The sequence below is a fragment of the Triticum dicoccoides genome, chromosome 6A (assembly GCF_002162155.2).
Source record: "Triticum dicoccoides isolate Atlit2015 ecotype Zavitan chromosome 6A, WEW_v2.0, whole genome shotgun sequence".
Lineage (NCBI taxonomy): Eukaryota > Viridiplantae > Streptophyta > Magnoliopsida > Poales > Poaceae > Triticum > Triticum dicoccoides.
The window spans coordinates 522,954,853-522,968,568 of NC_041390.1; the positions used below are offsets into that span (position 1 = coordinate 522,954,853).

Sequence of the window (13,716 nt, forward strand, 5' to 3'; positions counted from 1 at the left end):
GGAGATTAGTTCGAGTCCTCTGTTTTCAGAAGAATTCAAAATTAATCTATGAAAAATAGGAGTACTATAGATGAAGAGAGAGGGAAAATCAGCTGCAACAAACAAGCACCCCGTCATGGATTACAAATATCCAACACAGTGCCATTTCATGATAACATGATCAGCCTGCTAGAAGAAACCTTCAAAGAAAAAATGAATTGGCATCTAGAAAAATGATGTGCAATATGAAAGGAACATGATTTATACAGTGCTAAATAGTACACCCTCTTCACTCATCCATGTTTTTACAAGCGTGTGGTCGAAAATTAGCACGAGATGGCACAATAGTTCCTAATTTTTCCTACCCTAATTAAAAGAATTTAAGCCTAACTATAGCTAAGCTGGTACTCCATTATTGATCCCAATCAAGAGAGACTGAAGATCGAGCAATAGTAGCTCAAATGATCTCATCAAGAGTCAAAAGGAGAAATGAAAAGAAGATTAACTCATGATCAAATGGTTGTTCGTACGTCCATAGTACCCCGTCCCGTATGCATCTTTGGTTTTGCTCAGAGTCAGAGACTCACAGCCAGAGCGCGCTGGCGTCCTTGAGTATGGCCACAAGCTCGCCGAAGATGTGCATGGCCATGAGCCGACCGAGCCCACCGAGGATCCTCCCACCGACGAACACCGCTAGCCTCGCCTCCAGCATTCCCGGCCACCGCCGCGGCGAGCTCGGCGTCGTCGGTGACCTCGTGCATGGCGGGGTTCACCCCGAGCCCCTGCACCAGCCGCTTCACCACGTGGCTGAGGCAGCACCCGCGCCTCCCCACCACTAGCACCAGGCTCTCTGCCACCGCCCTCCTCACCGCCTCCCCGTCGTCACCCCTCGCCGCCGCATCGGCGAGCCGCGAGCCCGCTCTCCTGTGGCCGGCCGCGCCCTCGGCCTCGACCTGCTTGGACCGCCACGGGCACGCCGGCAGTCAGCCGGCACTGTAGGGGATCACCTGGTACATCTCGATCGGCCGAGCGACGTACGACATGATCGAGCTCCTCTCTTTTCTGCTCGGTTCATCGTTGCTGCGCCAAGTCCCTTGCCGCCATGGACGCATGCTTCTCTGCTTCCCCCGCGTTCGCTCATGCTCCGGTCGCCGCCTGTGTGTGGACTTGTACTGCCGCTCTACCGCGTGTGCACAAGGGCCGCAAGGCAAGAGGCGTCCAACTCCTTCCGCTTCTCGCCCACGCCATGGCGTGCATGCTCCTATAGAGAAAAATAGCTCAGAGTTCAATGTGATGAAAGTCATCACTACAACCGCCTGAAACCATCAGTTCAAGTAGGGTAATAGAAAAACTTTAGCTCTGGCACCTATGTGAATCACTGCTTCCCTCTACGAAAGGACTATCTATTTACTTTTATGTTGTGTCATCACCTTCTGAAACAAGCGGTAGAACCTGAGAGCACTAATGTCATGACTTATGCATTGTGTGTAGATAATGTTGGGTGCATCAGGACTGGATCTTTTCTACCATGAATTACAATGTTTAGTCGCTGCTTGAACTTTGGAGGTGCTCTGCATTTATGTTTTGCAGTCTCAGAAAGTGCTAGCGAGATATCACTATTGTCATATTATATCATGGTTGTTTTAACAACGTGTTGCTTTTTGAGATATCTTATTATTGCTCGCTAGCTGATTATGTCATTGATATGAGTTTAATATAATCTCTAAAATTTATTGTCGGCATGGTTAGTTATAATGTTGGCTAAAAACCTTGGTGTTGTTTAAGCTTATTTATGCAAACAAGAGTAAAAGAGTTCGTAAAAGTTTTTGTTTTTCACTTTCAGTTTATCAAATAAATTGCTTGAGGACAAGCAAAGGTTTAAGCTTGGGGAGTTGATACGTCTCCAAAGTATCTACTTTTCCTCTTGTTTTGGACTCTAATTTGCATGATTTGAATGAAACTAACCCCGGACTGACGTTGTTTTCAGCAGAACTACCATAGTGTTGTTTTTGTGCAGAAATGAAAGTTCTCGGAATGGAACGAAACTTTGCGAGGAATTTTTATACAATAAACAAGAATTTCTGGAGCCAAGACCTACCGGAGACAAGCACCTGGGTGGGCACAACCCACCATGGTGCGCCCCCCTCTCCTGGCGCGCCCAGGTGGGTTGTCCCCACCTGGCGGCCCGGCAGACCCTCAAACCGACACTATAAAATCCTATTTTTCCAGAAAAATTAGGGAGAAACAATTATCACGATCCACGAGACAGAGCCGCCGTTGTCGGCGTTCTGGGAACGGGGGTCCCCAGACTTGCCTGCCTGCGTCCCATGGCGTGGCTTTGCTTGCGGGCATGTATGACCCACCTTCATCAACAAGGAATCAAGACCCTCGCGAGGGGCCAAGCCTCACGAGGCGGACGACACAAGACCTCCTCAGGAGCGGCCTCACCAGGCTGGCTCGTGAGGGGCGGAGAGTTCTAGGCCTGGCAAACCTCGCGAGATCCTCGTGACGTCAGCCATGACGATCGAGACCAGGCAAGCGCCAGCGCGCGCAGCGTCCTTATTTCCTCTTTGGTGCTAAGGGGACAAGCGCAGGCGCGGAGTACCGAGGCATTAAGCAAAGGTTTCCATATTGGTGCAACGAGACCAAGATCGGAAGGACGGCAAGACGGAGGTCACCATGGAGTCCAAGACGGCGTCACCACCAGAGCCTTTTGCAGGCGAAGACCACTTTTGTCAGGATAGCTTGTACAAGTTGTCCCCTTTCAAATTGGCCATTGTTGGATCCCTTCCCGCTCAATATTTTGGGAGAGGACCAGGGCCTCTATATATAGGACTAGCCACCACCCTAGCAAGAGGAGAGAAGAGAAGAGAGGGCAAATCAGAGGAGAGATTGGAGCCACCACATCCTTGGCCACCAAGAACAAGAACACCTCAACCTCAGGAGGTTGTTCTTCCCCTTGTACTATTCATCATCAGCCCAAGAGGCAATCCACCACCACCACACTGGAGTAGGGTATTACACCACAATGTTGGCCCAAACCAGTAAAAATCTTGTGTCTCTGTGTTGCGAGTTTATCGAGTTAGGTCGTAAGATCTTAGCCAAGTTAGGAAGTGGATCGGCTGGGGTGAAATCTTCACGCGCACCCTAGTGTTCGAACCTTAAGGGTTTTGCTGGAACCCGTGATCCGACATTTAGTGCGCTGGGTAGGGGTGCGCCGAAGCTTCCTTTATGTCGCTCCGCGTCACGTCGCTTCATCATCTGAATGGCGGATGCACGCCGCGTCCGCGCCGAGCGCCGGGCTGCCCTCGCCACCCGCATTGCTCAGACGACCCCGGTCGGCAGGCCACCCCGTCGCTCTCCGTCGCCTGCCACTAACGCCGCCACCGGCCTGGCGGGGAACGAGCAGCAAGCATCCTCGCTGCACCCCTCGGTGCGACAGGATGGCCACACCGCCACTCCATCACTGACTCTCACTAGTTCATCATCTCACGCTCGTCGCGTTCCTGCGGACGCACGGGTCGTGCTCCTAATGGCACACGAGCTCATGCGCTACCGCCCGGTCGACGACCTCTACGAGGATTGGCTTGACCGCATCACCGAGCTCGTCCGCGCCGCAGGGGGCTCCCCTGCGCCGTCCCACTCTCTGCCTCGCCCTCCGCCAGCCAAGGGTGACGCAGCTCACGAAGCACCTCCACCACCTCTGCACCAAGACGGCGCCCTAGCGCCAAGGCATGCGGCTCCACGGCGCGAGCCACCGCGCCTAGCGCCCGCGCGTGAAGAAAGAAGTTGTCAAGAAGTCCCTCGACCACAAGCGAACGCTCCGCCACTCCTCGCACCACCACACCAGGATCGTTTGCTATGGCAAGGCCCCGTGCCGCTTGCCGTAGCGGCGCTAGGGCGCCAAGACCAAGCTCCACCTCCAAGGCGGGCCCCGGTGACCACGGCCAGCTGTCGCGCCTTCACCCCCGAGCTGCGTAGCATCGCCTGGCCGGGCAAGTTCAAGCCAGATCTGCCTCCTCGCTACGACGGCACCCCCGACCCCGCGGAGTTCCTGCAGCTCTACGAGCTGACCGTCAAGGCGGCCAACGGCGACGAGAAAGTCATGGCGAACTGGTTTCCCATGGATCTCAAGGATGGCCCTCGCTCATGGCTCCTGAACCTGCCTCCAGGCTCGATTTCCTCCTGGGACGAGATGCACAACCGCTTCATCGCCAACTTCCAGGGCACATGTGACCGCCCCCCGGTCACGGGTGACCTACGCCGCATCAAGCAACAACAAGGAGAGACCCTGCAGAAGTACATCCAGTGCTTCAACAGCGTGCATCAAAATCCCCAAGGTGACCGACGAGGCCATCATCTCAGCGTTCTCTAACGGTGTCCGCGACGTCAAGATGAAGGAGGAGCTCGCCATCCATGAGGAGTTGTTCACGACCTTGGAGCTGTTCAACATCGCGACCAAGTGTGCAAGCGCTAAGGAGGGGTGCCTCTCCCTCCTCGAGCTACCTGCTGCGGACCCGGAGGAGAAAAAAGCCAAGGCCAAGGACGTGAAGCGCAACGGAGCTGTCGTGCTCGTGGCAGAACCGGACACCAAGCGTGGCAGAGACTAGACCGAGTCATCCAAAAGCACCCGACCATTCTGCGCCTTCCACAACCTGCATACCCACAATACCGGCGACTGTCAAGAGCTCAGAGCCATTCGAGAAGGATGCTTCGGTCGACGCCCCGAGCGCAGCGACCGGGGCTTCAGCCAAGGAGGAGGACGTGGTGGCGGACGCTGGGATGACCTTGGCCCGCGCCAGGAGTGGCACGACCGGCCTCGTGAGGACCGCTGGCAGGATCAGCCTCGTGAGGCTTGTCCTCAAGGCAACGCTGGCCTTCCTCCACTACCGCCACCACCCAGAAGGAATGATGACCACCATCAAGACGAGGGGGCTAGGGGCTTCCAGGAGCCATGTGCTATCGCCTACATCTTGGGCGGAGCTCAAGCCCCAGCCTCGCAGTGTATCTTCAAATAGTTTTCTCATGAAATGAATGCAGTTCTCCCCAAGCTCGAGGCCACACACCCGCTTAGATGGTCTAGGTGCCCCATCATGTTCAGTTCGGCAGACCAGCTCAAGTGCACGGCTACTACAGGCGTCCTCCCAATGCTCTATTCACCAGTCATCAGCAACGTGCAAGTTACCAAGACCCTCATCGACGGCGGCGCGGGGCTCAATGTCCTGTCCGTCGACACGTTCGACAACCTCCAAGTGCCATATGACCAGCTTCAGTGTAACGCCCTCGATGCGGCTATATCTCCTACGTATCGAAGCACGACTTAGAGGCATAACCGCATTGAAAGCAATGTTGCAAGTAAGGTAATATTCACAACATCCCATGTAATAGATAATAAGGGGAAAAGGTACATAGTTGGCTTACACTCGCCACGTCACACAAAGTACATAACTAGCATTACATCAACTAATACAATCATGGTCCGACTACGGTACCAAAATAAAAGATCAACCCCAACAAGCGACATGGTCCCGATCGCCCTAACTGGGCACCACTACTGATCATCAGGGAAAGACACATAGTAACGGCGTGAGTCTTCATCGAACTCCCACTTGAGCTCAAGCGCATCATCTGGAACGGAGTCATCGGGCCCTGCATCTGGTTTGGAAGTAATCTGTGAGCCACGGGGACTCAGCAATCTCGCACCCTCACGATCAAGACTATTTAAGCTTATAGGAAAGGCAAGGTAATATGTGGAGCTGCAGCAAGCAACTACCATGTAAGGTGGCCAACCTGTTTGCAAAAGAGAGCGAGAAGAGAAAGCAAAGCACGAACGAAGAACTAGAGAACGAACTACGGCAAGCATTACTCCAACACCGTGTTCACTTCCCGGACTCCGCCGAGAAGAGACCATCATGGTAACACACGCAGTTGATTCATTTTAATTAAGTTAAGGTTCAACTAATCTACAACCGGACATTAACAAATTCTCATCTGCCCATAATTGCAGGCACGGCTTTCGAAAGTTCAAATCCCTGCAAGGGAGTCCCAACTTAGCCCATGACAAGCTCTCACGGTCAACGAAGGATATACCTTCTCCTGAGACATTCTGATCAGACTCGGCATCCCGGTTCTACAAGACACTTCGACAAGTTAAAACAAATCCAGCAACACCGCCCGAATGTGCAGACAAATCCTGATAGGAGCTGCACATATCTCGTTCTCAGGGCACACTCAGATTTCCCAAGGTACGGGTAGGCCAGCCCAGACTTGCCCCTGGTGGCCACCGGCAGCTGACAGGTTGGACCAACACTCAGAGGAGCATTGGCCCGGGGGGGTGAAATAAGATGACCCTCGGGCTCCGGAAACCCAAGGGAAAAGAGGCCAGGTGGCAAATGGTAAAACCAAGGTTGGGCATTGCTGGAGGATTTTTATTCAAGGCGAACTATCAAGGGGTTCCCATTATTACCAAACCGCGTAAGGAACGCAAAATCCGGGAACATAACACCGATATGACGGAAACTAGGGAGGCAAGAGTGGAACAAAACACTAGGCAAAAAGACCGAGCCTTCCACCCTTTACCAAGTATATGGGTGCATTAAGATAACAAGATAATATAGTGATATCCCAACAAGAAAATAATGTTCCAACAAGGAACAATCTCCAATCTTCACCTGCAACTAGCAACGCTATAAGAGGGGCTGAGCAAAGCGGTAACACAGCCAAACAACGGTTTGCTAGGACATGGTGGGTTAGAGCTTTGACATGGAAATTTTGAAGGCATGATAAGCAAGTGGTAGGCAACGTAGCATAGGCATAGCAAAAGAGCGAGCATCTAGCAAACCAAAGATAGAAGTGATTTTGAGGGTATGATCATCTTGCCTGCACAGTTGTCAGAGTTGACTGGATCCTCGAAAGCAAACTCAACGGGCTCCTCGTTAGCAAACTCGTCTCCTGGCTCTACCCAAACAATACAAACAAGCAAAAGGAACACAATCAACCACATGCAAATGCTCGAACAACATGATGCAAATATGGTATGCTATGCGGGATGCGATATGGGATGCGTATGCAAGATTTGACAAGGAATGAATGAACCTGGCCTCAACTTGGAAATCCAATTGTGCCACTTGAAAGGTAAGGTGATTTCGGTTGAAATCGATATAAAGATCACCGGAATCGGATGCACGGTTTGGAAATGGCAAGCAAAACAAACATGGCACCCGTCTGCGATAAACAGCAAGTAGCCATCTAAATGCATCAAGATAATTATGCTAAGGCACTCAAACATGGCAAAAAAATACATGGCAGGGATCCACTCATAAAGCTTGACAAAAGATGAACACTGAGCTACGTACAATTCATCCATTAACAGGTTCAAACAAGCATGGCAAAAGAGCAATTGGTGAACAGGTTTCAGACTTAGTGAAATTAACACCAGCCTGGAATTTCAGATCAGATAGCACACTTTGGAGCATGAAAACTAGATGCTACGGGAACTTAACATGGCAAATCATGGCATGGCATGAAGATACTCAAAGAGCTTAACAAAAGTCCCTTAGTGACCTTGAGCCAAAAGGGATCAGAAAATACAATTGCAAGCATGTGAACATGGCAAAAACATAATCAGATCTCAGACTTGGTGAAAAACTGGAGCATGCAAATATCTTAACGAGTAGGCATGTTCACGAGCTCGATGCACTCACTACAGAGCAAGGCATGACAATCTAAGCATACACCAATCAAGAATACATATTACATAAGCTAGACATGGCAAGAACAACAACATAACATGTATGGGTCAACAACAACATCCTCGGCAAAATCGCTAACAAGTAGACAATCTGCCCAGATTCACAAATAGCAAAAGTAGAGCTCGATTGACTCAAGCTAGAGTGCTCCATAATTGCAAGCAAAGACATGGATGGATAGAGCACCACAAGATTAACAAATCATCCTTACTGATCATCCTCAAAAGAGGCACGGATCACTAGGAAACAACATGAACATATGGCATATTGATACGAACAGATCAAGGACGTAGTGGAATTGCTAAGTCCCTGAAATCAGCATTAACGAATGCACCACTTTGCAAGCTTGTGCTAGTCACCACATATAACACAAAAATACATGGATAGCACCTCTGGAAAGATGGCATGGCATATAACAAAACACATGTAGAGCTCAGGAGCATATCATGCACACACTAAACATGGCAAAAATGACAAATAGCTACTTGGTGCAGCAGATCTGACAATTAACTCAAATAGCTCTCTTACAACAGCATTTCAGGCAGCAAGATGAGCTCAAATGAAAATGATGCAATGTGATGAAATTATGTGCTCCCTGAGGCGAACATTTTGATATGCTACACGCCCAAAATGGATCTACGGATGCAAAGTTATAGCATGAGGAACATTGCAAAATAGTTAGGGTTTCTGAGAAAAAGTCAACCCCTCGATCTAGATCTGGCCGACACTGTAGCACGCACGGACTTCGAGGTTCAACGTCGCCAGAGTCGAGGTCGTCGGAGGAAGGAGGCTGGCCGGACTTGCCGGGGAGAGGAGGGGCTCGCCGGGGCGTCGGGCGGCGAGGTAGAACGGCGGCGAGGGCGGCGGTGCTCGGGAAAGCCGGAGTGGGGCGGCGCCGACCGGTGAGGAGGAGGCGGTCGCGGTCGTTGACGCCGGTGAGCGACGCGGCGGCCAGCGCGGTGGCCTGCGGCGGAGGAGAGAGGCGCGGGGCGGCGCGGCTCTCCCAGGCCGCGGGGCGCGGTCGATGGGCCTCGGGGGCCCGGGGCGGGCTCCGCGGGCCGGCGGGATTCGTGGCGAAGTGGGGTGCGCGGGCGATGATGTGGCGTGTCAGGAGTGGTTGGCGGTGGGGGCGGACATGTCCGGTCGATGAGGTTTCGTCCGGCGGTGGCGGGGTAGGTGGATCTAGGGTTTCGGGGGAGAAGAACCCGTGGATTTCGTAGGGGGTGATATTTATAGGCATAGAGGGAGCTAGGAGTGTCCAAATGAGGTGCGGTTTTCGGCCACGCGATCGTGATCGAACGCTCTAGATGATGGAGAGAGTTTTGGTGGGTTTTGGGCCAAATTGGAAAGGTGTTGGGCTGCAACACACACGAGGTCTTTTCGGTCCCTCGGTTAACCGTTGGAGTATCAAACGAAGTCCAAATGGTACAAAACTTGACAGGCGGTCTACCGGTAGTAAACCAAGGCCGCTTGGCAAGTCTCGTCCCAATACGGAAATGTTTAACCCCCACACACGGAAGGAAGGTAGAAAGGACCACGGAGGAGATAGGAGCGCCTGAATGCAAAACGGACAACGGGGAAAATGCTCGGATGCATGAGACGAACATGTATGCAAATGCAATGCACATGATGACATGATATGGGATGCGTGACAACGGAAACAACACACGGAGACAAAAACCCGAACCCAAGGAAATAAAATAACTTAGCGCCGGAAATGGCAAGAGTTGGAGTACATATTAGGTAAATTACATCCGGGGTGTTACAACACTCCACCACTACGAAAGGATCTTGTCCCGAGATCTAGGACTTTAAGAACGCCGGGTACTCAGAACGGAGGCGATCCTCGCGTTCAAAGGTGGCTTCACGGTCGGAATGGTGTGACCACTTGACTTTGAGGAATTTGATTGACTTATTGCGAGTCTTGCGTTCAGTCTCTTCAAGAATAGCCAGGGGGTGCTCACGATAAGAGAGATCTTCTTGGAGATCAATGTCTTCGAAGTTGACGGTGCGATCAGGAGTCTTGAAGCACTTGCGGAGCTGAGAGACATGGAACACGTCGTGCACATTTGCAAAGTTTGAAGGAAGCTCGAGTTGATAGGCGATATCACCTCTCTTGCTGACGATCTTGAAAGGACCCACGTATCTAGGGGCAAGCTTCCCTTTGATACCGAAGCGACGAGTATCTTTCATTGGAGAGACGCGGAGGTAAACATGGTCTCCGATCTCGAAAGTCAAATCACGGTGCTTACTATCATAGTAGCTCTTCTGGCGCGATTGCGCTGCTTTGAGGTTATCTCGAATGACTTTGCACATTTCCTCTGCCTCTATGATTAAGTCATTTCCGAGAAGTTGACGCTCACCGGTTTCAGACCAGTTGAGTGGAGTACGGCACTTCCTGCCATACAGAATTTCGAATGGGGCCTTGCCCGAACTTGCTTGAAAACTGTTGTTGTAGGAGAATTCGGCATATGGAAGACAATCTTCCCACTTCATGCCGAAAGAGATCACACAAGCCCTGAGCATATCTTCAAGAATCTGATTGACACGCTCGACTTGACCGCTAGTTTGAGGATGGAAAGCTCTGCTGAAGCGGATGTTGGTGCCCATGGCCTTCTAAAAAGACTCCCAACACTTGGAGGTAAAGATGCTGTGACGGTCTGAAGAGATCACCTGTGGAATGCCGTGCAGCGAGACAATCCGAGAGGTATAGAGCTCCGCCAATTGAGCTGCAGTGATAGACTCTTTGATAGGCAGAAAATGAGCCACTTTAGTGAGTTTGTCGATGACAACGAATATAGCATCATTGCCACGCTTGGACTTTGGAAACCCAGTCACGAAGTCCATCTCAATGTGGTCAAACTTCCATTCTGGAATGGCAAGAGGTTGGAGGAGACCAGCTGGACTTTGGTGTTCTGCCTTCACTCTTCTGCAGACATCACATTCATTCACGAACTGAGCAATCTCGCGCTTCATTCGAGTCCACCAATAAGCCTGCTTGAGGTCCTGATACATCTTCGTACTCCCAGGGTGGATGGAGAGGAGTGAATTGTGAGCCTCGTTCATGATAACTTTACGAAGATCACATTTGGGCACAACAATACGATCCTCAAAGAAGAGAGTATCCTTGTCATCAAGGCGGTAGCACTTGTACTTGGGTTGACTCTTGGCAATCCCAATCTTCACCTTCTTCACCATCGCATCAAGAAGTTCAGCCTCGCGAATCTGGTCTTCCAAAGTAGGAGAGACTTGAAGGTTGGCGAGGAAACCATGAGGAATAACTTGCAAATTGAGTTTACGGAAAGCTTCACAAAGCTCGGGTTGTTAAGGCTTGATTATCAGACTGTTGCAGTAAGCCTTCCCGCTCAATGCGTCAGCAATCACATTGGCCTTGCCTGGAGTATACTCGATACTCGGATTATACTCTAGAATCATTTCGACCCAACGAGTCTGCCTGAGGTTGAGATTAGGCTGAGTGAAGATGTACTTGAGACTCTTGTGGTCAGTGAAGATGCCCACTTTTCTTCCCAATAAGAGATGTCTCCAAGTCAAAAGAGCATGCACAATTGCCGCCAATTCAAGGTCATGAGTGGGGTAGTTCTTCTCATTGGGCTTCAACTGGCGAGAGGTATAAGCCACAACTTTCTTCTCTTGCATCAACACTGCACCAACACCTTGAATAGAGGCATCGCAGAAGACCTCGAACGGTTTGGATTCATCAGGAGGAGTCAGAACTGGAGCAGTGGCCAATTTCTCTTTCAAAGTGTTGAAAGCGATGTCACATTCCGGAGACCAAACGTACTTGACGTGCTTCTGGAGAAGGTTTGAAAGAGGCTTCGCGATCTTTGAAAAGTTCTCAACGAACCTTCGACAGTAGCTTGCGAGACCGAGGAAGCTACGGAGTTGCTTCACGTTCTAAGGTGGTTCCCAATTCACAATTGCAGACACGTTCTCAGGATTCACCGCAATGCCCTTGGCAGATATGATATGCCCAAGATATAGAACCTCATCGAGCCAAAACTCGCACTTTGAGAACTTGGCATAGAACTGATGTTCCCTGAGCTTATCGAGCACCAAACGCAAGTGCTTGGCATGATCTTCCTTGTTCTTCAAAAAGACTAGAATGTCGTTGAGATAGACCAAAACAAAGTCATTTGTGTAGGTGTTGAAGATGAAGTTCATCATGCGAGAGAAAGTCGGAATAGCGTTGATGAGGCCAAAAGACATGACAGTGTATTCATATGAACCATAGCTTGTTCTTAAAGCCATCTTGAGAATATCTTGCTCACGGATTCGAATCTGGTGATAACCCATACGGAGATCAAGCTTGGAGAATACTTGGGCACCTTTGAGTTGTTCAAACAGCTCGTTGATGTTGGGAAGTGGGTATTTGTTCTTGATAGTCTTCTTGTTCAATGGACGGTAGTCAACACAAAGTCGGTCCGTTCCATCCTTCTTCTTCACAAAAAGAACTCCACAACCCCACGGAGAAGAACTAGGTCGGATGAGACCCATTCTCTCTTGAATATCGAGTTGCTTCTTCAGCTCCTTCAACTCTTCAGGTCCGATCTTGTAAGGATGCTTGCACAACGGTTTCGTGCCGGGCTCAAGATCGATGACGAATTCAACTGGCCGGTGTGGAGGCATTCCTAGAAGCTCTTCTGGAAAGACGTCTTGATATTCGCAAACGACTAGAATTTGAGAGATGGCATCCAGTTCACCCTTCTCATTGAGAGAAAACAGACGGACGGTATCATCACGAGCGGCAAAGACAATTACATCCTCAGACGAATGAGTCAATTGAATCTGCCTAGCAGCACAATCAATCTGAGCCTTGTGCTTAGAAAGCCAGTCCATTCTAAGAATAAGATCAATATCCGAGTCACCAAGAACCGTAGGGGAAGACAGAAATTTGTAGTCACCCAAAGTGAGAGTAACATCCGGAACAATGGAGTTAGCATGCATGCGTCTACCGGGAGAGACAACTACTATCGGTTTAGGCAAAACTTGCAAAGCCAACTCATGCTTAGATGCAAATGGTCTTGAGATGAAACAATGCGATGCACCAGTGTCAAAAAGAACTTTAGCTGGAATATCGTTAACAGGAAGGTTACCCATGATGACATCTGACAAGTCCTCTGCCTGAGCTGCGTTCATCAAATTGACCTTGGCGTGCTTGGGGTTATGCTTGACCACAGCTGTACTTGCCGATCTCACAGGAGGAGGAGGAGGAGGAGGGAGACGCCTCTGACTGAAGCATTTGTTGGCATAGTGACCCTTCTATTGGCACTTGTTGCACGTGACCTCTGAAAGCGGACGGTGATACGGAGCACTCGATCTTGGAGCTTGAGACGAAGTCTTGTTCTGAAAGCCAGGGTTGGGTGGGTGGGAAGATCCACTGCCACCTTTGCTCTTCTGTTGATACGGCTGACGGAACGGAGGAGGAGGAAGCCAATACTTCTGCTGCTTAGCCACTTGAGTAGAGGAAGAAGGAGTAGAATCTCTGACTCGCTTCTTGGAAGCATCACACTTCGGTTGAGCAGCCTCTTGCTTCAATGCCATGTTGTAGAACTCATCGTACCTCAAGGGCTCAAAGAGAACAAGAGCTAGCTGGATTTCTTCTCTGAGACCACCCCTGAACTAGTATATCATGCTCTTCTCGTCAAGGACGTCCTGCTTAGCAAAGCAGGCGAGCTTCTGAAACAACTTGTTGTAGTCATAGACAGACATAGAGCCATGCTTCAGGTTGCGGAATTCCTCACGCTTGCTTTCAACCACGCTCTGAGGAATATGATGTGCTTTGAAGTCTTCACAGAATTCATCCCAGGTAATCACACGGCCTCCTCTAGAATCTTTGTACTGCTAGAACCATTCTGCAGCTTGGTCTTTGAGTTGGAAGGAAGCGAACTTGACAAATTCCTCAGGCCTGACATTACTACACTCGAAATGCTTGCACAAGTCCACAAGCCAATCGTCAGCATCAGTTGCC

The 13,716-nt window shown here is 50.4% G+C and overlaps 1 pseudogene; it reads right to left on the reverse strand.

Moving 5' to 3' along the window:
- Window positions 1-562: 562 nt before the first annotated feature.
- LOC119315097 lies at window positions 563-995 on the reverse strand (annotated as a pseudogene).
- Window positions 996-13,716: the final 12,721 nt, after the last annotated feature.